This window comes from Schistocerca nitens, chromosome 1, assembly GCF_023898315.1.
Source record: "Schistocerca nitens isolate TAMUIC-IGC-003100 chromosome 1, iqSchNite1.1, whole genome shotgun sequence".
Lineage (NCBI taxonomy): Eukaryota > Metazoa > Arthropoda > Insecta > Orthoptera > Acrididae > Schistocerca > Schistocerca nitens.
Genome location: NC_064614.1, coordinates 10437167 through 10461850, shown reverse-complemented (window position 1 = coordinate 10461850; position 24684 = coordinate 10437167).

The window sequence follows — 24684 nt, the reverse complement described above, 5'->3', positions numbered from 1 at the left end:
AATTAGATATTTAAGTGGAAAACAGGCATTAAGTTGAACTAAAGAGCATAGAAAAACATTTTGAGGCAACAGCAGTGCAAATGAACGTAAAAAATAGGAAAATAAAAGTGTTTTCCGTGTATAGATCACCATGTGGTGAACTAGAAATTTTTTAAAAATAAGATTGAAAAACTTGTGAGCATCTTACATGATGAGAAGTAATCAATCATTGTATGTGGGGACTTTAATGTCAATATGTTGGTAGATAGTTCATTTAAAATTAAATTCCTCAATATTCTACACAGTTTCAACCTGTATTCTAATATAAAAAGTCCTACAAGGGTAACAAACACTTCAAAAAGTCCTATAGTTAATACATTTTCAAATATAGAAAGCACAGATACAGAAGTTTTGAATATTGACCTAATGATATCTGATAATAACGCACTTATTATGAAAGTGCTCACAGTTTCAATACATACAAAAACAGTACACCATATGTATAAGAGAATTTTCTCTCCCAAAAAGTGCAACCACTTTGGTATCACACTGACTAACTAATCTTGGGCGGAAGTATTGTCACAAACTCATACAGATGCTTCATACAATGTTTTCTCCTACCTTTTAAAGAAAAATTTTGAAATGTGCTTTCCAAAAAGATTACTTACAATTAAGTCATCTAGCCATGGACACACAAATTCTTGGATCACAGCTGGCATTAAAAACTCTTCCAAGACTATGAAAAGACTAAACTCTGAAATGAGAACTAATACTGACCCTAATTTCAAAAAACATGTTAGTAACTACAAAAAGGCATATAGAAAGGTGATTAATCTAGCAAAAGTATTAAGTACCGATAGACTAATAAGGAAGTCAGACAATATATCAGGGACCACATGGGAAATTGTTAAAAGAGAAATAGGAAGAAGCTCTTAAGACCAGGATATTGTACTTAAATCTAGTGATAACATTGGAATAAAGAAGGAAGTCTTGCCTAGTTACATAAACAACTACTTTCTAAGTGTACCTGATAAATTAAGCAAGAGCTTTACCAAAGAAGTGAAAACAAGAGCACCAAAAGTAGTCAGTAGCATGATAATAAGTCACAGTAATAAATATGAAATATTGAAAGTAATTAACAGTACAAAACCACAATGTCTGCAGGACTGGATGAAGTGCCAGTGAGAATAATAAAAAGAGTTGCCTCACAAATCTTGGAACCACTGATAGATATTGCCAATTTATCATTCAATGAAGGTATGTTCCCCAAAGGCTGAAAATTTCTAAGGTTAAACCATTATTAAAAAATGGGGATATACATAAGGTAGAAAACTGTAGACATATATCCCTCCTTCCATGTTCATCAAAAAGTTTTGAAAACCTGATGAAAATTAGACTCATAAGCAACCATGACACATTCAATCTTCTAAATTGTAATCAACACGGTTTTCATACAGGTCAAAGCACAGAAACAGCTACACAGGCCTATACGGAAGAAATTATTAGAAATTTAGACATTAACAAATGTGTGGTAGGAATCAACTTAGATCTTACAGTAGATCATCAAATTCTCCTTGACAAACTGGAGGCAACAGGCATGAGAGGAATTGGGAGGAAATGGTTTGAATCCTATCTCCAAGATAGAACACAGGTTGTGGAACTCACCTCATCTCAGAATAAGCAAAAAATAAAGTGGATATCTGATGCTAAGAAAGTTGCAGTAGACGTCCCTCAGGGTAGTGTTCTTGGCCTCCTATTATTCCTAATATATATAAATGACATTGAAAGGCCCAATAGATCATCAAAAATTATGTTATTTGCGGATGATACAGGCATAATTATAAGTGATGACAGCAAATCCTTATTCACTACAGCTCAAAGAGTTCTGAAGAGTGTGCAACAGTGGTTTTACACTAATAAGTCAACAGTGAATTTAAATAAAACAAATTACATGCAGTACAGTAAAGTAAATGAGAAGGATGATCATTTAACATTGAGTGACCATGAAATAGAAAAAGTCTGGTCTACAAAATTTTTTGGTATGAACATTGATCAGCACTTGAGCTGGAAAGACCATGTCACATACATATGCAAAAAAATACTCAATTCACCATGTTTTGCACTGAGAATAATTTCTAGAGTTTTCAGTGCAGAGTGTACAAGATTAGTGTATACAGCTTATTTGGATTCCATTATATCCTATGGAATAACATTCTGGGGTGCAATTAAATGTCACTTGAGAGAGGTTTTTAAATTACAGAAATGGGCCATTAGAATTTTTACACACAGCTCTCCACAAAAACACTGCAAGCCCTTGTTCATGCAGCTAAACATACTCACAATAACATCTTTGTACATATTAAAAAGCATACTGCAAACAAGAACTCACTTGAGTAGTTGACACATAAATTCGGATCTTCATGTCTACAATAGATGTATCTGTAAGAATCTACATGTAGACAGAACAAGAAAAACAAAAACTCAAAAATATGTGAGCCACTATGGAATAAAGCTTTATAATTCTCTGCCACTCTGCATCAGGGGAACAGAAGATGAAAGAAAATTTAAGCCAGAATAAAAAAGTTTCTGATAAGTAAATGTTTTTTTATAGCATAAAGGATAGTTTTGAACCCTCAAATGTCTAACAGATAGTTGTATTTTCAGTATCATGTTGTTCTCATTGTCAGCTCTTTAAATCTAAATTATGTGTAACATGTGTTTTCCAAAATGTACTAAACATACATAAATCCATCACAAATGGTACATGTTGAAAGAGCATGTAAAAGAACAAACCATTAATTCAACGTTTTAATTTTCAACATATTATATAGTGTTAATTTTATGTGTTTTAACTCAATGTTTTAATTTTCAACATATTGTTAAATTTATATGTTTCATAGAAATTTGTAATATTCTGCTAAGCATATTCTGGACAGTATTATGACAATTCCTATGTTATGTAAATGATGCAAAGGATGATAACAAATGAAATGAATTGAATGAAATGAAAAGTGTGAGAGCCTGTTCCATTTCATTGACTTTTACTGCACCAAAATATCCATAAACAGGCAACATACAGGTCAATGGTGCATAGGGCAACAAAAATACAATTGAACCAAGAAAATATGCAACAAGAAATAAACATAGTGAAACAGATTTCAGTTGCCAGTGGTTACAATGTTTCCATGGTTGATACAATCCTAGACAAAGTGAAGAAAGACCCAGGTGCAACATGCACCACAGAGGAAAAATAGAAAAACAAATGTATCTCTAGTATTCCATACATAGGTAATGTATCACAGAAGAATATTTTCAAAAATCACAAAGTAAAAATTGGATTTTTCTACACCTAATAAACTACAAGAAAAAGTAATACATAATATAAAGTGTAATCATGTTCCATATTCAGACTCTGGAATATATAAGGTAACATGCCAGGAATGCTCCATGTTCTACCTAGGACAAACAAGTCAAAATTTCAACATCAGGTACACAGAGCACATTAAAGCCTACACATACAACAAACACACTATGTCAGCGATAGCAACACACATACATAATACAGGACACCCATTTGGAAAAATAGAACAAAATATCAAAGTACTCCACTGACTAAATAATGTATGCAAAACGAATTTGCTAGAAGAACTAGAGATATATTCACATTACAGAAAATATGAACACAAAATATTAAAAGAAAAACTTAAAAGTGAATCAGTGAATTTCTTTAGATGTTTCGATAGTATACTTAAATAAAAATAGTAATACATAGAAATGAGCACATGTGTAAAATCGATATAAGTAATTTATGAGAGAAATTGTTAAGATAAATAACCTCTGTAAAAAAGCATATCATAATCTGTGGAAGATCTATAATGCTATTTCTGTGGACTACCTGTAAGTAGATCTTTGTAACTGTTTTGTTTATATAAGATATTTTCGATTTGTAAAGTGTGCAACAATTTGTGTGAGATGTTTAGTGTGTGTGAGACTACACAGATGGACCATTAGAAAACTGTAAGTACAAATTCTTCTAAATTTCGCCACTAACTTCACCAAAAGAATCGATACCCAACTAAAAAATCACATGTTTCTTATATATTGCAGTAAAAGTCAACGAAATGAAGAAGACTCTCACACACTGACATCAATAGAAATGGCTTAATACACAAAAAAAAAATGCACTTGAAAATGAAAGTCATTTCTCGAAACACGTCGTGCAAAAAGTAAAATAAACAAAAATCGTGACTAGTAATAGAAGATTCATTTATAAACAAACCTATTGTTTTCACAGTCACAGGCTTTCAAAAACCATTTATGATCGATCAAATCAGAACGTTCTATGAATTGGGGTTCTATGAGTTGAAATGCAGGCTCAGTCTAGGCATAGGAGGTGTCAGTGAAGTGAAATGGAAAGAAGACAAGGGTTCCTGGTCAGATAGGTATAGGGTAATATTAAAAGCAGCAGAAAATCGTATACCAGTGACAGGATTCATTGTGAATAGGAACGTAGGGCAGAGAGTGTGCTACTGTGAACAGTTCAGTGATAGGGTTGTCCTTATGAGGTAGACAAAAAACCAACACTGACAACAACAGTTCAGTTATAAATGCTGACGTCGCAACCTGAAGACGAAGAGGTAGAGGAAGTATACAAGGGTACTGAAAGGTTAAATCAGTTCGTTAATTCAGTGAGAGAGAAGAAAACATAAAATAGTAACGGAGGATTGGAATGGCATTGTAGGGAAAGGGGTGCGTGTCAAACAAAAACACACCTTACATTGAATTCCTGAAACAATGCCAGTTAACTCGATACATCACATGACATAGTTAGGTGAAAATGTATGAATGTTATTAATATGGAGATCCAATAAAGAAGCCAGCATTCTGCGACTGTAAACCACTAACACTCACACTAGTAATTGCATGCAAGTAATTTCAAATGGTTCAAATGGCTCTGAGCACTATGGGACTCAACTGCTGAGGTCATTAGTCCCCTAGAACTTAGAACTAGTTAAACCTAACTAAGCTAAGGACATCACAAACATCCATGCCCGAGGCAGGATTCGAACCTGCGACCGTAGCGGTCTTGCGGTTCCAGACTGCAGCGCCTTTAACCGCACGGCCACTTCGGCCGGCCAATGCAAGTAATTTCCCCAGCCCGATCTACGAGACGCAGTTCTGCGGGAAGGAGAATTTTACGACAGCACGGCTGTCCCGCGTGGCTGAAACCACACAGCGGGACACCTAGCAGACACAATGAGACGCGGGAGTCACTGCGTAGGCTGCCGGCAAAGGCAACCCTTGTCCCTGCTTTCAACAATGACCCTTCAGAAAGCCTTTCTACAGGAACACGGCAGGAGATGGAAGATAAACGTCCGGAGAACCCAGTGAGTCCACTGCAGCCTCCAGTGTTACAACTCACATGAAAGAAAAAGCTGTTTATCTCAGTATTACGTAGCAGAAGTTACATTCTGCCCTGCGAAAGAGACGATGCCTGTGGTAGGCTACAGAAACTCTAGTAGGTGGAGGAATAGAAAGCGCAAATGCTCCGACTGGCCAGAAAGAAAATGCGTGGCCACCAGCTTTGCTATAGGCAAATTACAGGGGGGGGGGATTCACTCTTTCTCCTGCAACAAATCGTCAAGCGTTTGAGCAAGGCGACTCGCGCAGCACTGAGACGATTGAATGAGAAATTATGTGAACACTTGTTCACAGGCTCGTCTTGACTCATCAGGAGTCTGCTAGTACAGAGAATGGCACCAAGCACTAACATTAACGCTTTCCATTAATTAACTTAGCCAGGGAGCAACTAGGAGTCTAGGCTTCACCGAAGACGTAGGAAACATACCAGACTGGTGTTTAATAGTCGAGAGAAATTAAGAATAGATCCTCAGGTTCACATCTCGCGCTGGCAGCAGCCACTGCCGTCGCCAACGAAAGGTAAACATGTCGCTTGCGCCATGCCATCAAGTGATATTCAATTGACCCTCAGAACTGCGGTCGTCTCCATCTCTCCTATTATTTGCGTACATTCCACCATGACCTGTAGTTATATATATTCATGACTGTCGGGCTTCACTGATGCAGAAACGCGAGATATCCGATTGAATGAAAATAATTGATCAGTCACTATAGAGTGCTTCATGTTCTGAAGTTATTGAATTGTTTTAACAGTGCACTTCTTTCCGATTGCTCTTTACTTTACGAAAACTCTAGTGGGTGAAGTTATAACAAGTATGAACGCTCTGATTAGATGGAAAGAAAATGCGTGATCACCAGCTCTGATATTGGCAAATAGCAGACAGAGCAATTCACTTATTCTCTTGTACAACATCGTCTAGTGTTTGAGTAAGGCGTCTCGCGCGGCACTGAGACTATTGCGAGAGTCGTTACGTGAACACTTGTTCACAGACTTGTCTTAACTCATCAGGAGTTAAACTACAAAGTCTCCTAGTACGGAGAATCGCACCGAGCACTGACAGTTAACGCTTGCGAACGATTTGAAGGCAACAACGTATGCGCTATTACAGCCAAATAGCATGTACCATACCAATTAACTTAGCTAGGGAATAACTAGAAGTCTCAGCTTCACTAAAGACGTAGGAAATGTGTCAGACTGGTGTTTAACAGTCGAGAGAGTTTTAGAATAGATTCTCAGATTCACAGCTCGCGCCGAAAGCCACCACTGCTGCTGCGGACGCAAGGTAATCACACGCATTCGCAGTACGCCAGCAAGTGATATTAAATTGACAGGCAGAACTGCTGTCGTTTCCATCTCTCCTAGTTTTCGTACATTCAACCATGACCTGTAGTTAAACATATTCATGATTGTTGGAGCAGAAACACGGATTTCCCATCTAATGAGAAGAACTGATCAGCCACTCTAGCGTACTTTATACCACTAATTTGTTATATTGTTTTCACTGTGTTCTTCCACTTGATCGCTCTTTACTAATCACATTCAATTTTGGGTATTTTCATTGTGCATTTTAGCATAATTGATATCTCTAGCCCCAATTGTACTTAATTTGTTTGTATTTTTATCGACCCCCAGACATGGTCATCAACCATCTTACCATTAAGGAACGTTACAATAGTTAGGAATTTCGTTTCACAACTGTGAACATCCAATATCAATATTTATCAATATTTTACCATCCTGTACGTAATTCTGCTAACATTGCTGTGTCATGAAGCCACACTTAGAGTTGTCCAGTCCCAAGAAAAAAATTTAATAAGCAAATGAAAGGAGACTGCGCCAAGAGGCATAAGCCCAGACCCTAAAGGAAGCTTTCCGGTATACATAAGTGTTAACATCGAGTGGAAACCTATAAGAGAAATCGAACATTAAAGTGTTTCGGTGTCGAAGGAGCCAGCTGATGAAAATATCCCGAATGGCTATTACAGAAGGCCAGCTTCGAATTAAAATGGTATACAAGCAAGAGATTCTGAGAGAGGATTCAGGGAGAGCAGTAGTGGCCGCTTTGAGGAGCCATTCTGTAGCTACGCCAGACAGCAGCAGCAGAAGAATGCAGAAGTAATATTCTCAGAGAGAAGTTGGTGATCAGATCTGCTGACACGCACATCAACTGCAAGATAAGTAATCATTACCTATTCTGGGGAATAGTTTTGAACACAGACCATCTGTCTTTGGCTCAAGGAATAGATATCATTTGCAGTTTCGTAATTAACAACAACAATTTAGGGAATAGTAATTGTCTCTTGTAAGCTTAGGCGAGTGGCCTGTTGATATGAGTAAATTGAGGCTGACATGAACTGAATAAGGCGTTAGGAACTGGCACCTCTTTTATAAGCTATCAAATAAATAATAAATGGATTACTTAAATAACGAAAATCTATGATTTTCTTTTTTTTACTAACATATAGTTACGTCTGAACCCATACACTAATTTCTGTTAGCGATAACGTTTCCTTTACAGGGAGTGTAGTGGAACCGACATTGAGATCATTGTCTGATCTATCACCGTCCGTACTGCTGCAGCCTTCTGAACTCTGCGTGTGTGAGATGGTGTCTTCCTACCTTGCAGCCTGAAGGTTCAACACTAAATTCCTAAAACACTCACAGAGTGTCCTTGGACGACTGTGGTGGGAAGCTAGTCAGAACCAGTCCCACACACGTTAGATAGGGGAAAAGGTTATGGCAGAATATAGGCTTGATTGCAGCAATGATTGACGAGGAGGACTAATTGAGTTCTACAATAAATACTATGTTAAAGAATCACAAGAGAAGGCAGTGTACTTGAAAAAGGCCGAAAAATGCGGGAAGATTTCACCAAATGTTAGTGGTCAGGCAGAGATTGACAAGCAAGTCAGATATTGGATTGAAAGGAATACCCACTAGTAGATGTATACACAAATCACAATTTAGTGATGATGAAGAGTAGCCTGAAGTTTAAGAGATTAGTTAGGAAGAAACAATGCGCAAAGAAGTAGATATGGTAGTACTAAGGAATGAAGAGACCCGCTTGAAATTCTCTGAGGCTACAGATACTGCGATAATAAACAGCTCAGCAGGCATTTCACTTAAAGACGAATGGACATCTCTGAAAACGGCAGTCAAGGAAGTTGGAACGATAACCGTAGGTAGAAGGAAGGCAGCAGTGAAGAAACCATGAATAATAGGTGAAATACTTCAGCTGATCGACGAAAGAATGACGTACAAAAATGTTTAGGGCAATTCAGCAACAGAGAAATACAAGTCACTTAGGGAAGAAATGAATAGGAAATGGCTGCTAAGGCAAAATGGTTACATGAAAAACGTGTAGAAATAGAAAAGGAAATGATTGTCGGAAGGAAATACTCAGTATACACAAAAGTCACATTAACCTTCGGTGAAATTAAAAGCAAGAGCGTCAACATTGAGAATGAAAAGTGAATTCCAATGTTGAATGCAGAGGAGAGAGCGGATATTTGGAAAGAGTACACCGAAGGGCTCTGTGAGGGGGAAGACCTGTCTGATGACGTGGTAGATGAAGAAACAGGAGTCGACAGGGAAGAGAGGGATCCAGTACTGGAATCAGAATTTAAAAGTTTTGAAAGATTTAAGATCAAATAAGGCGGGAGGACTCGTACACAACATTCCATCGCAATTTCTTAAATAATTGGGGGAAGTAGCAACGAAACGGCAATTCACATTGGTGTGTAGAATGTATGAGACAAGCGATATACCAATAGACTTTAGGAAAAACGTCGTCCTCACAATTTCGAAGACTGAAAGGGCCGACAAGTGCGAGAATTATCGTACAATCAGCCTAACACCTCATGCATCCAAGTCGCTGACAAAAATGATATACAGAAGAATGGAAAAAGTAACTGAGGACGTGTTAGATGACTATTAGTTTGGCTTTAGGGAAAGTAATGGTACCAGAAAGGCAATTCTCAAGTTAAGGTTGATAACACTGGCAAAAAAAAAAAAAAAAAAAAAAAAAAAAATGTGTCCTGCTCTTCATGAGTCAATTATCAATTATTACTAATTTTGGGTCGCGAAAAACGAATATAACAATGAAAAATTTTCCTTATCTCCAGTTTCTGTGATAGCAACATTGAAAGTCTGAAGAGAATCATGCTGCATGAGATCGTCGTCTTCTAGCTTGCATTTTGTAACGGAATTTGGGAGTATCCCTACACAAACACCAATAGTAATCCGCAAGCACTGTTTCATTCCAGTTGTTCTGATATTTTTGTTTTATAACAGAAATGTTATGATGGAATCTTTCTCCATCTTTATCACTGACAGCTCCACAACGTGGAGGGACAATGTCTAGATGGGAGTGAAAGTATGGATTTTAAGGGATATGTTGCATCCGAGGTTGTGGTATTTTTGCAGGAACACTGTCACCAACTGAGTGTAGTTATCATCTCTTTTGTTGCCTAAAAGTCCAAAATCAGGACCATTGAAAACTTCCGAAGTTTCCTTTTCCTTCCCCTCCAAAACGTGGTGAGATGCAGGATCCTTTGCAAGTTCTCGAATTTGTGGGCCAATAAAAACACTTTCCTCAACTACTACATCACTTACTTTCGGAAATTTCTCTCTTATGTAGTTAAAGGCCCATACTGTGTGGTTCATACGTTTGACAAAATTTTTCCATCAAACTCAGTTTGATATGCAGGGGTGGAAGAAGAGCATGTTTTGGGTCCACGATAGGCTCGGCGACGAGATTTTTCTCGATAGCGTTAAAATTTCTTGCAGGCCAGTCTGCTTTAATATAATGCGATTTCCTATCCCTACTGTCCCACATACGTAAGAGGTAGCAATGTTTTGCTTACCCCTGTTACATTTCTAAGAGTATGGCAATGACTTTTAGTTAACCACAATTTTTCCATTTGTGTTCATGATATTTGCATATGCCTCCTGCATGTAAACTGCATGACCAACAGGAATAGAAGGAAGAAGTTTGCCATTGTGAGGTAACGCAGCTTTCAAACTAAGCTTGGAGGAGTACTGTAAGACTATGACATCACTTTCGATAAGATTCCACTGCTGTAGTCGAGACCCAAGAATTTTCTGCCTTCTCCTTCGACATGTCAAAGTCTCTAATGAGATCACTCAATTCCGCTTGACTCAGTCTGTGTCATTTATCATCTTTCCCTTCAAAATGAGGATCAAGGGATGTGGAAATCTTGTCTGCTTCCACTTCATACACACAATTTTCGGGAATGGGTCGATTATTAGATCAAATATTCGGGTATTTAACTGTTCTTCTTTCCTTCACAGACAATTGTGCCTTCATAGGTAGTCAAGCAGAGATATCAGTCATCTGCATGCTCCTGCCAATGAATAGGCACAGCGAAGGCGATAGGTCGTTTCTTATTTTTCAGCCATTCTTGCAATGAAACTGAAGATGCGTTGCAATATGTATGTGAAGCCCAAGACTTATCCTGGTTCGCTACTTTCATACCGAAGTAACTCTGATAGGCAGTGTTCACAAGAGGCGTCAGACTGCGTTTCTGTGAGGAAAATGTTCTTTCATCAGAAATGTAACAAAAATTATTCACCTTATTTACACATTTTCATGGCATTTTTACGAATTATACGCTACAAAAGCACTCTCAAACCAGATATTCTGCTTTAATTACGACAGAAACTATACGACTCACAGTCACAGCAACAGTATCTATGTTTATTATTTAAAAACAGCATAAGAGCATTTGTGTTTCGTTAGTAGACAGGTGTGCCAACCCCGAAAACAAAAACTGAAATGTTGACTATAAAAATTAAATGTCACTTTATCTCCGAAGCAAGAACTAATCTGTCATTTTATGCTGATTTTTTAATTCAGCAGTTGGCAATACATAATGATTAACTATTTTTGAGCCCGAAACATGCTCATTCTCGACCAGTGTGATGGAAGCAAGGCTGAATAAAAATCAAGACTCCTTCATGAGATTAGTCAACCTATAAAGAGTATTCTACTATATCAAATGGTGAGAGACGTTCGAAATTCTGAGAAAAATAGGGGTACGCTGTAGGGATAGACGGGTATTATATAATATGCACAAGAAACTAGGAGGAACAATAACAGTTTAAGACCGAGAACGAAGTGTTCGGATTAGAAGGCTGAAAGATAGGGATGTAGGGTCTCGACTCTACTGTTCAATTTATACATCGAAGAAGTAATGACAGAAATAAAAGTAAGGTTGAAGAGTGGGATTAAAATTAACAGTGGAAGGATAAAATGGATAAGATCCGCTTATGACACTGCTATCCTCAGTGAAAGTGGAGAAGAATGACAGGAAGTGAGGAATCGAATCGACAGTCTAATGAGTACATAATATGGACTGAGAGTAAACTGAAGAAAGAGGAAAGTAATGAGAAGTAGCAGAAATGGTAATACCGAGAAATTTAACGCAGAACTAGATCACGAAGTAGACGAAGCTACGGATTTCTGGTACCAAGGCAGCAAGGTACATTAGACAGACGGAGCAATGAGACGTAAAACGCAGATAGCTCTGGCAAAAAGAGCTCACCTGATCAAGGTAAGTCTACTAGTATCCAACATAGGTCTTAATCTGAGGAAGAAATTTCTGTGAATGTACGTTTGGAGCATAGCATTGTATGGCAGTGAGACATGGACTGTGGAAAAACTGCAAAAGAAGAGAACTGAAGCGTCTGAGATGTGGTTATACAGAAGAACGTTGAAATTATATGAGGAGGTTCTCGACAGAATCGGCGAGGAAAGAAACACATGGAAACCACTGACAAAAGGGAGGACACGTTGATAGGACATCAGGGAATAACTTCCATGGGACTAGAGGGAGCTGTAGAGGGCGAAAACTGTAGAGGAAGACAGAGATTGGAATACGTCAAGCAAATAATTGAGGACGTTGGTTGCAAATGGTACTCCAAGATGAAGAGGTTGGCACTGGTGAAGAATTCGTTGCGGGCCGCACCAAACTAGTCAGAAGACTGATGGTTCAAACAAGTAAAACACAAAAAAATTCAAAGAAAATTTCCATTTTATGTAACATGACTAAAGAACGACCGCAGTTCCTGTTTCGATGACTTACCGTTTCTCCTTATACAGGTATCCTGGACTCGCTCTCTTTTGTGCAGCTGCCATCAAAGTGACTTCATCGTGAGACCCAAAAAGACAGACCGGGTACAAAATACAGACTGACCGATACGTCAGTGCCGTAACGGTGTTGCTTATAAGCCCTTCGCGGGGACGGCAAACGGAACACTCCATTCTTGTTCATGGGTGCTCTCAACTTTTTGCTTGAAAAGCATCCTCTTACCACATGAAGCTTCTAGTAACTCTTCCAAGGGGGGTTATACATACTTACAGATGTTTTGCACAGCAGACAAATGATTAAAAACAAACTATTTAAATTGTGATTCTCTTTTCAAATAAATCCAGCTAGTACAATTTATATATAGAATTTTGAGTAGTAATTTTCCTTCGAACTGAGCTCTTTGTAGTCATTGCGATGGTTAATAAAAAACAAATTCATTTGAAATTTTATACATATTTCTCATTTTCCAGCTGGAATATGGTGCTGCAGTCTCTATATCCTAACTTATATCTGATGGGTAGATAATCTGTTACTTTTCGCAACATTATGGGACAAAATTTACCATTCGTTGAACAACTTGAGAAATACTACACTACAGGAACCTCCATGTTTTCACACCAAACAACGTTTACTACGAATATTTCGATTCTGTAGTTTCACATGGCAGCAAATGTATAATTTACGTTAACCGTGTGGAATCTATTGATTTAATTAATTTGAAACTCTGAGTTAATTACTTTCACAAATTTCTGAAAAGTTTTAGGAAGAAATTACATGATTTAAAATTACTGAAATCTTTAATGTGCTGTTGTGCGCTCTTGTGTATCACACAGGGAAAGACAATGTGCTCCCTGCCCAGCAGATTAAATGAGGGGTGGGAACGGAAGTCCTACCCTCCCTGGCATCTGGCTTTAACCTGTAACCCTACCCAGTCACTAGCGATCCACGCACTTGTTTGTCTACACGCTGTCGTCAGATTTGCCACAGATTCCGGCCAATCCTGTATCACAGAGCGGGCTAGACTCCGACCTTCACTTTTTGTAACGCATTGACCAGTACTTTGTCCCGTACTTACTGTTTCTTCTTCCAACAACGTGACATAGATGTTCGTGACAGCAGAACACAAACAGTCGACCGGCTCGTCTTTTCCGAGATCCAGGTGCCGAGGCGTAACAAACTTACACTTGTCAAAGTTTCTCATGTCAGTGGAATCCCCAATCCCCCTTTTGCAGTCCATATCGCACCTGTGATCCCGTTACATATTTTCCTTATCGCGTTACGTGACCATTATGGCATTAGGCGGCATTCAGTCTCAAAATGGGCAGTGCTCGTAATGTTTTGGCTCATCAGTGTGTGTTAAGGCTGTCTTTGTTATAAATATCAGCATCTATACATGCGGTAAACATTCACTGGAATTAAAAAAATGTTCAAATGTGTGTGAATTCGTAAGGGACCAAACTGCTGAGGTCATCGGTCCCTAGACTTACACACTACTTAAACTAGCTTACGCTAAGAACAACACACACACATCCATGCCCAAGGGAAGATTCGAACCTTCGGTGGGAGGGGCCTCGCAGTCCATGACATGGAGCCTCTAACAACGCGGCCACTCCGCGCAGCTGACTAGAATCAGTCACAAGTTTAAATTGAGATAACGTTGAAAGGTATCTAAATTGAAACGATTATACAAACTGAGCTATTAGGAGCGCAGATGCAAGGTTCACGTTTATTGTAAGAACGCTAAGGAAATGCAGTTCAAGAAACGTTAGAAACGACTTCGTTACATTTAGTTTGCTGAACATGACCCAAATTACTGTAGTCTGAGCGATTCTGCGCCTCCAGACCGGGCATAACACTAGTTACAGCTAAACTACTTTCTCTATTATCGTCGGGTTCCTTCTCAAGTGACAACTGGTCACAGCTACTGGGTTCATCGACCCCCAACAGGCTACCCTCTACATTCTCACTTATCTCCTGTCCTAAATCTATTAGTACAGTATCAACATCCTGCACAGGCACTTTAGATAAGAGCACATCAGCCTCATCGTAAATATAAGCACGAATTTCTTCTGCTTCTTCACCTGACAATTCAATATTTCGTAGCTCTTCCCTATCGTTACACTGCTGCGCCTTCTCTTTCTCTTCCCACTTACAAAGTGTCTCTAACACTGTATCTATCAAATACTGTGAGTGATCTAATATTCCTGTTGTATCCTTAGATGCTATCGACACTTCATCCACATGTTCAGTTTGAGTATTCTGATCTGTCTTACCAATTATTGTAATTACTGGCTTAGGAAAAGTAACCGCCTGGTGAGCGCCAGTGTCCTCATAGACGGGAACTAGTTTTCCTGCCTCGGCCTACTGCTGTTTCCTTTATTTTCATTATAGTTAACTGACATAGCATTGCTTTCCGTACTGTTGTTTACATGCATAATTTTGTTTGGAACAAAATTATTATCACTTGGATGCCATTGTTGGTTCTGATAATTATTTCTACAATTCCTACCTCTCTTAGGATGGCGAACACCCACTGTTCTGATGTTTACATTGCCATTCTGCTCGTTCCTAAAATTACTACTATTGTTATAAGCATTTCTGTTATTACGTGCCTGCTCCTCATTGGCAGCAACACGTTCTACACGTTCCAAATATTCAATGAAACGATCCAGATTGCCTCTAGGGGCAGATATAATTCTAGTTTGCCAATACCATGGCAGTTTGGCTTCAAGACCTAGTATTATCATTTCAGGTTTTAGCTTTTCGTCCAAATGTGACAAACGTGAGATCCATGACCTAGCAAATTCTTTAATAGATTCCTTGCCTGCATTGAAGCGTTTTCCACTCCAAAATTCTCTCAACACTTCATTTTGCTTATTGCTAGACCAAAACTCATTAATGAAAGCTGTTTTAAACTCCGCTAATGTTTTACACTTCAACATAACATCAGCTGACCAACGCATGGCGTCACCTGCTAAATGGCTTCTAATAAATGAGATTTTCTCTCCTTCAGACCAAGTTGGTGGAATCACATCTTCAAAATCGTTCCAGAAATCTAGCGGGTGGATATTTTTATCTGGATCGAACCGCAAGAACTGCCGACTCCCGATAAAAGCGGCGTTTGCAGCTACAACTTGTTGTATACTACCATTACCAGAAGTTACTGAAGCTACTTTACTCTCAATGTTAGTAATGTTAGTACTAATATTTTCTACTTTCATTTCAACATTATCTACTCTTTGCACAATATGAGTAGTGTCAGTTTTGATTGCGTCTACTTCTGCTTGACATATATTTACTTTTATATTAACATCTTTAAATCTATCTGAGCACAGTTCAGATTCCGCCTCGATCTTTTCTGTTAACTTGTGCTCCAGCTTCGCATCTTCCATTTGGAAGTCCTTGCGAACCTCAGCAACTTCGGATTTTACTGTTTTATACATTTCAGAAAACTGTTGAGCAACCTTTTTCTTAATATCCTCATGATTGTAATCAATTTTATAATTCAAACTGTCTAGATCCTCTTTCAACTTATTGCAACCAGCCTTGAAGGTATCGTCCATTACCTCCAATCGTTTATTAAAATTTGTTTGGCTGGCCACAATCCTGTTATTTACCTCAATTATATCAGATTTTAATTCAGCATTACTGCTTTTGACCTGTTCACTTATTTCAGACTTCAATTCAGCATTACTGTTTTTGACCTGTTCACTTATTTCAGACTTTAATTCAGCTGTCATTCTAGCATTACTGGCTGACATTTTTGCATTACTGGCAGCTATTGCTTGTAATATAACGTTCAAATCAATAGCCCCAGCATCTTTGCGTTGCTCACTAGCTGGTTTCTTTTCACACTCAGGTGACAAAAAACTAGCTCCAACACCAGAATCATCAAAACTAAATGAAACTTCTGATTGATCAGTCATATCTAACTTCTCCTGTTTAAACTCTACCACCTCTGATGACTGTTTCGTTTTTAACTCATCAGATAAACTATCATCCAATAAATTAACAATTTCCACTTTCTGCTTTACTACAGGGGTCTCTATTATTGAATCATTGCCGCTTTTCACATTATTGTCAGGAGACAATACTTCATATTTCACTTTAATATTACTACTTTCATGCATATTTACACTTGAACCGTTGTCTGGATTTACAGTTCCCTCAACAGACATAGGTTCTGATTTAAGTTTAACCTCAGTTTCTTTTGGCGGTTCCATCGCTGACAGTCTTTTAGTGCAGGTTAGTAAAATTTTTAACAGCTTTTCACTTAACTTAGTTCCTTCTGCACGACGTATGGCGTTGCCAGCGTGGTGTACCAGGATTACTGATGCGACGCAGCTCGCTGAATTGCAGACGACACTCCGATGGCTGTTGTGTGTTTGCGTGGCCCGCAACTGCAGGCGCGGCTCCGGCGGACGACTGTGGTGAGGCGAAACTGGCTTCTCGCGATGCCAGCAGCGCCGCTAGACTCAGTGCTAGCTCCGTCAATCCCGATGCGTCGTTAATACAATTGCGTCGTCCACATGCACACGTAACACTTTCACTGTTCTATTACTCAGTTGCGTGTCGCATTTCACTTCCGAATTCGAATATTTAAAAATCACTTTCACTTCTACTCAGTTTGGTTCTCCCCGGCCGTTGCACCATATGTGGGGCGGTGGGTGGAATTATGTTTGCTGTATAAAATGTTTGATTTGTAGAATGTAAAACCAGTTCCTATTATTTAGAATGTTATTTATGCTGTCTTTCGCCGTTCTCAACACTGGCTCTCTAACTACAATATTGGCTACCAGAAAGTGATTAGCAAAACGTGAAGCCTGTAATTAGAATTCCTAGTGCCCACTTCATCTGAGAATACACTTATAGTTACAGCTTACAGCTCTGAGGAATTTAGGAGATTGTCCGGGATTTATAATCAAAAACGGTCGTTAAAAAAAAAGTTCTGTATTCTGAAAGTCACAGATGAAAACAAAAGAATCCACACAATCTAACTAACAGAGCAGTTCAGAGTCTAATGCGCTGATGCAACTATAAATGTCCAAATTAAATGTTTAAATGAATGCTCGCCATAATTTGATGATTGGGTTCATCAAACGCCATGCTAAATCAAGGTAGAATGTTTGTCCCGCGGCGGCACGTGAAAATACGACAATACGCAAACTGAAGATCGATACTTAAAGTCAACCCAGAATTAACACTTCACTCGAAAATGATTTCATGGTTACGCGTAACTTAATACGGCATCCGAAGCTGTTTGTAGCAATGATACCGACGCGACGCGACTCCCGACACAGATGGCGTGCTATTCAGCGTCTGGAGAGAACTGGGGCCTTCCTTCCTCGCGTAGCGTTCTTATATATAAAGCCGCGGTGCGGATGGCTAAGGGAACGCCTGATCAAATCGGCTCTCCCGACTAGCCGCTGGGCTAGTAACGCACCGCTTTAAGTTACCTAATAAATCATAGCTTCTCTTGCTGATGGCCGATGAAGCTCTTAATTTAAATGTGCATTCAGCACGCAGGTAAGTATTGATAATAAAATTTTGACATGGCTAAGTTAAATAGTTTGGGCGAGAGAATTAATTTAATTACACTGCACGCAGTAGACGAGCTCTGAACTGGCCCTTTGGAGATACGCTATCGCTATAGTTTTATAGGTATTCAAATGAAACTTCTCACACCTTCATAGTTACAGCGGATCTCCAGCCTACTTAAATATAAACATCCTAGCCTTATTTATTAGCCTACTTAATCTATCTTGCTTCCTTAAGTTTTAAGACAAAAACCAGAAAATATTGAATTTCAACCAAAATCTTAAATTGTGAGATCCAGAAGACTGTTTCTATTAAATATTTACGAAAAAGGAATCTGATTATAAATTTTGAAGTCTCTAGCTCTTTTCTGTTGCGCTAATGATTTTTACAGAAAAACGTCCAAATTTCGAAAATGGCTAAAGTTATCGAACTGATATTCAACACATATTAATTTAGTATTACTCCTGACATGCTAGAAACATTTTAGGTTATTTATTTGATTTTTAAAGTATTGCGCAACATTTATGACGTCAGAGCTAGTTACAGTGGACTGGCTGGCACACAATGGAAAGACTGATGTGAATTTACTACAGCGTGAGTAGGCTGCTTCCCTACAATACCTCTTCATTCCTTAACACTATCCTACTTCCGTTTTTAGTCGTTGTACCTGACTAGCCTCATAAACTTCAGCTTACTTTTCATCACTACTAAATAGTGATCCGAGTCCATATTTGCTTCTTGCTATGCCTTAAAATCTAATGTCTGATTTCGGAATCTCTGCCTGACCATGTTGTAATGTAACTAAAATCTTCCCGTGCCTCTCGGTCCTTTCCAAATATACTTCCTCCTCATGTGATTCTTGAACAGACTATTCGCTGTTACTAACTGAAACGCGATGAGTCTTTCTCTTCTCTCATTCCTACCTTCCCCTACAACTGCATAGTAGAACCCAATGACTACTAGATTTTCATCTCCCTGTATACATTGAATTAACCGTTCAGTATCCACGTATACTTTCTCTACCTCTTCCTCTTCTGTTTACGACGTCGGTAAGTTGTCTTAGTCGGTGTTGGTTTGCTGTCGATTGTGATGAGAAGAACCCTATCAGTGACCTGGTCGTAGTAACTCACTCTCTGCTCCACCTGCCTACTGATAACAAATCCTACGCCCATAATACTATTTTCTCCTGCTCTCTATATTATGCTATAATCATCTGACCAGAAATCCCTGTTTTCTTTCCATTTCACTTCAGTGACCCCCACTATATTTACACTAAGTCTTAGAATTTCCCTTTCCGGGTTTTCTAGCTCCGCTGGTTACTCCTTTCCTTGGTTATTCCATCTTTTTCTGATGGTCCCGTCCGCTTCGGCAGTCCCCTCCCGCAGGTCCGAACCGGGGACTAGTCCGGAATGTCTAGCCAATGGAGAGATACTGATGACACTTTTTTAATGACAGGTCACATATCTTTTGGTTACGCATTATGTATGTTTAATGGAGTGGCTGCCATTGCCTTGTGCATCTCATGTCTTTTATCATTGCATTCTTCCGCCCTTAGGGGCAGTTTCCCACCCCAACGGCTAGAGAATGCCCTGAACCTCCGTCCGCTCCTACATAAAACTACATTTATTCAAAGTAATACATATTTGGTGAAGTTCGTCAACAAACGAAATTGTATTAAAATGACTGGAACTGCTTTCAGAGGTGTTCTTGGGCAGAGTTTTATGACAATCCTAGTTGATTACCTGTGCGTGGCAGCTAGGCGGTGGTGGCGGGTAAATCATGGTGGCTCCGACAGTGGTAGAATGCTGTTGTTACGTCACTTGTCGGGTGTGTGTTCCAGTTGGTGGTGGTAATATGTTTTCTTTTTTTTTTTTTTTTTTTTTCGATTCCGCTGGATAGAGTTTGGTCGGAAGCTACTGCTACTACGTACACAGAACGAAATTCGTATATGCACGATGAGAAGGTCTTTGACAGTCACTAATGTCAAATTCACAGCCTTTTGAAAGTGTGCAAAATTTACTTTAACTCGCAGTTTGGGAATTTAAAGCTCGTCCCTCTGCGCTCACGCACCATACTTGCGAATTCACAGTCTGACGAATAACTTTCAAATGTCGATAATTGCTTAACTATTTCATAGCGACTGCTAATATTTTAACCTTCGTGAAGTCTCGTTAGATTGCAGCTAATGCCATTAATTCCTCTGCCTCTTGATTCATAGTGTTCGTATTGGTTTGCCACCGGATGACGAGAAGTGACTCACCAACCTTAACACAGAAGGTGGGAATCGGACTGGTCCTATATGTTCCTGATAGCAATGGAATCTCTTCACGATGTCCTCCCAGATAGCTGAGTGGTAAGCGCGACGGATTGCTGTCCTACGGGCCCGGCTTCGATTCCGGGCTGGGTGGGGAATTTTCTCCGCTCAGGGACAGGGTGTTGTGCTGTCTTCATCATCATTTCATCCCCATCCGGCGCGCAGTTCGCCCAATGCGGCGTCGAATGTAATAAGACCTACACCACGCGGCCGGACCTGCCCCGCCAAAGGCTCATTTCTTTTTCCACGTGATAAACAGCATCGATGATTTCAAAATAAGATAACCTGGAAGAGATGTAAATCGGGAATCTGTGGACAAGTTGGGATAGCGCAAACGCTTTGTAAAACTGGAGCAGACATAGTCGGTCTGCACCCCATTACCTGCGACTGCCTTTAGGTCTTTGTAGCCTTCAGATCTGGTAACTGTGTCAGCCTTTCACGTTTCGCGCCGGTAGCTGGACGAGTGGGTGGGAGCAGCTCCGGCTCTTCAGAGCGGCGCCAGTTGCAGTGAGCGGCCCGTGTGCTCGATGGCCCGGAAACGAGTGCGGCGTCCGACTGGAGCAGAGCGGCGGCGGCCGCAGAGTCACGCCGGCCTTTGAGCGCGGCCCCAGCAAGTGTCTGCCCTCCTGCCCGGCTATGCAACCAGCAGCGCAGGCGGGGGCCGCTCTGTGTGACACGGTGCAGCGCCGCAGCGCTTTGTGCTGCCGCCGACGGAGGCTCCACTCCACACAGGCGGGCGCACGACTGTGCACGCAGTGGGCTGCGCCTCCGTCACTGATTCCGTGTAGTCCTTCCTTCCCACTCCTGCACCGATTTCAGTCAAGCGATCGCGTCAGCAACCTAAATTCAAATCAATTATCAACTACGTAGTGTCCTGAAAGGAGGATATAAGATGAACATCAACAAAAGCAAAACGAGGGTAGTGTAGTCGAACGCTGAGGGAATTGGATTAGGAAATGAGACACTTAAAGTAGTAAAGGAGTTTTGCTATTTGGGGAGCAAAATAACTGATGATGGTCGAAGTATAGAGGATATAAAATGTAGACTGGCAATGGCATGAAAAGCGTTTCTGAACAAGAGAAATTTCTTAACATCGAGTATAGATTTAAGTGTCAGGAAGTCGTTTCTGAAAGTATTTGTATGGAGTTTAGCCATGTACGGAAGTGAAACATGGACGATAAACAGTTTAGACAAGAAGAGAATAGAGGCTTTCGAAATGTGGTGCTACAGAAGAATAAGTAGTTTAGACAGGAAGAGAATACAAGCTTTCGGAATGTGTTGTTACAGAAGAATGCTGAAGATTAGATGGGTAGATCACATAACTAATGACGAGGTATTGAATAGAATTGTAGAGAAGAGGAGTTTGTGGCACAACTTGACAAGAAGAAAGGACCGGTTGGTAGGATATGTTCTGAGGCCTCAAGGGATCACAAATTTAGCATTGGAGGGCAGCGTGGAGGATAAAAATCGTTGAGGGAGACCAAGAGGTGAATACACTAAGCAGATTCAGAAGGAAGTAGGTTGCAGTAGGTACTGGGAGATGAAGAAGCTTGCACAGAATAGAGTAGCATGGAGAGCTGCATCAAACCAGTCTCGGGACTGAAGACCACAACAACAACAACAACAGTATTGTGTACGACAACGAAGTGTTTTGTGTCGGCATAGCTGTATAAAAAATTGTCGCAATTCTTTCTGAGACAGTTCTGGATAAATCATCGAGTTTTCAACTATCATCTCCATTATCTTCGTCAGGGGTAATTACTTTATTTTTATTTCATGCCCTCTCACCCCATATCCCATATTGGCGTGGGAAGCGGAGGGGGGTGGTGGTGGTAGGGGGCTGCCAGTGGTACAGTCCACCTGCTCCACAGCCAACTGACAAAAAAAATGTGTATGAGATTTAAAAGTTCTAAATGGTAAGGAGGTATTTACAATGAGTTTAAAAATAAAGGCGAAATAAAGTGGAAGTTTTTTTATAAACAATAAACATGACTCTCTTCACTTTGAGTTAAAAACACTTTTAATAAAAGTTAAAAATAGAAATACAATAAGAGTACATTTAAAAACATTTAAAAAGATGCGCCGAACACTGAAATTAAAAAGCAGCAGTTGACAGCCACCTAATCTAGACGCACCTACCCTGGGACCGGTTACCTGGTGCTGAGGAGGCAAAGGTTGGTCGTTGCGTAAGGTAGTAGAAAGAAGGTGGTGTATGGTTGGAGGACTAGCGCAGGTGTATCGATGGGGTTTTTGGGATAGCGGGTAATAATCAGCTAGTCGTTACATTGTTATGTTGTTATGGAAAGACAAATTGTCGGTGTGTGCTTTAAACCTATGTTCGCCGTTTAAAAGAGCCTGAAAGCTACACTACTGGTCATTAAAATTGTTACACCAAGAAGAAATTCAGATGATAAACGGGTATTAATTGGACAAATATATTATACTAGAACTGACATCTGATTACAGTTTCACGCTATTTGGGTGCATAGATCCTGAGAATTCAGTACCCAGAACAACCACCTCTGCCCGTAATAATGGCCTTGATACGTCTGGGCATTGCGTCAAACAGAGCTCGGATGGCGTGTACAGGTACAGCTGCCCATGCACCTCCAACACGGTACCACAATTCATCAAGAGTAGTCATTGACATATTCTGACGACCCAGTTGCTCGGCCACCATTGACCACACGTTTTCAATTGGTGAGAGATCTGGAGAATTTGCTGGCCAGGGAAGCAGTCGAACATTTTCTGTATCCAGAAAGGCCCGTACAGGACGTGCAACATGCTGAAATGTAGAGTTTCGCAGGGATAGAATGAAAGGTGTTGCCACGGGTCGTAACACATCTGAAATGTAAAGTCCACTGTTCAAAGTGCCGTCAATGCGAACAAGAGGTGACCGAGACATATAACCAATGGCACCCCATACCATCACGCCAGGTGATACGCCAATATGGCGATGACGAATACACGCTTCCAATGTGCGTTCACCGCGATGTCGCCAAACACGGATGCGACCGTCATGATTCTGTAAACAGAACCTGGATTCATCCGGAAAAATGATGTTTTGCCATTCGTGCACCCAGATTCGTCGTTGAATACACCATCGCAGGCACTCCTGTCTGTGATGCAGTGTCAAGGGTAACCTCAGCCGTGGTCTCCGAGCTGATAGTCCATGCTGCTGCAAACGTCGTCGAACTGTTCGTGCAGATGGTTGTTGTCTTGCAAACGTCCCCATCTGTTGACTCAGGAACCGAGATGTGGCTGCATGGTCCGTTACAGCCATGCGGATAAGATGCCTGTCATCTTGACTGCTAGTGATACGAGGCCTTTGGGATCCAGCACGGAGTTCCGTATTACCCTCCTGAACCCACTGATTCCATATTCTGCTAACTGTCATTGGATCTCGACCGACGCGACCAGCAATGTCGTGATACGATAAACCGCAATCGCGATAGGCTACAATCCGACCTTTATCAAAGTCGGAAACGTGATGGTACGCATTTCTCCTCCTTACACGAGCCATCACAACAACGTTTCACCGGGCAACGCCGGTCAATTGCTGTTTGTGTATGAGAAATCGGTTGGAAACTTTCCTCATGTCAGCACGCTGTAGGTGTCGACATTGGCGCCAAGCTTGTGTGAATGCTCTGAAAAGCTAATCATTTGCATTTCACAGCATCTTCTTCCTGTCGGTTAAATTTCGCGTCTGTAGCACGTCATCTTCGTGGTGTAGCAATTTTAATGGCCAGTAGTGTATTTTTGGGATCAGCCATAAAGCGATAGAGAACGTACTGACCACAATCTCCAGTCTGCAAGTACACATTACTCTTTGTGATCACTGAAAGCAAATGTTCGCACGTGCTATTTACTCAGCGGGAAAAGGAACTATGAGTATAAAGAAAAATTTTGAGTTTTGAACTGATTTATATATTCTGTAAAAGTTCACATGCACAAAATATAATAATGTCCCTAGTAAGAATGATAATATCCCTATCCGAAACAGCACTGTTAACAGTTCAGAGACGACCTCTACGAGAAGTTCCAAGTAAAATGGTCTGTCTCATTGACTTCTAATCACCAGAAGTTAATTGTTCACTTTCAACGTGGAAAATGGTTCGAATGGCTCTGAGCACTATGGGACTTAACTGCTGTGGTCATCAGTCCTCTAGAACTCAGAACTACTTAAACCTAACTAACCTAAGGAAATCACACACATCCATGCCCGGGGCAGGATTCGAACCTGCGACCGTAGCGGTCGCGCGGTTCCAGACTGTAGCGCCTAGAATCGCTCGGCCACTCCGGCCAGTCAAAGTGGAAAA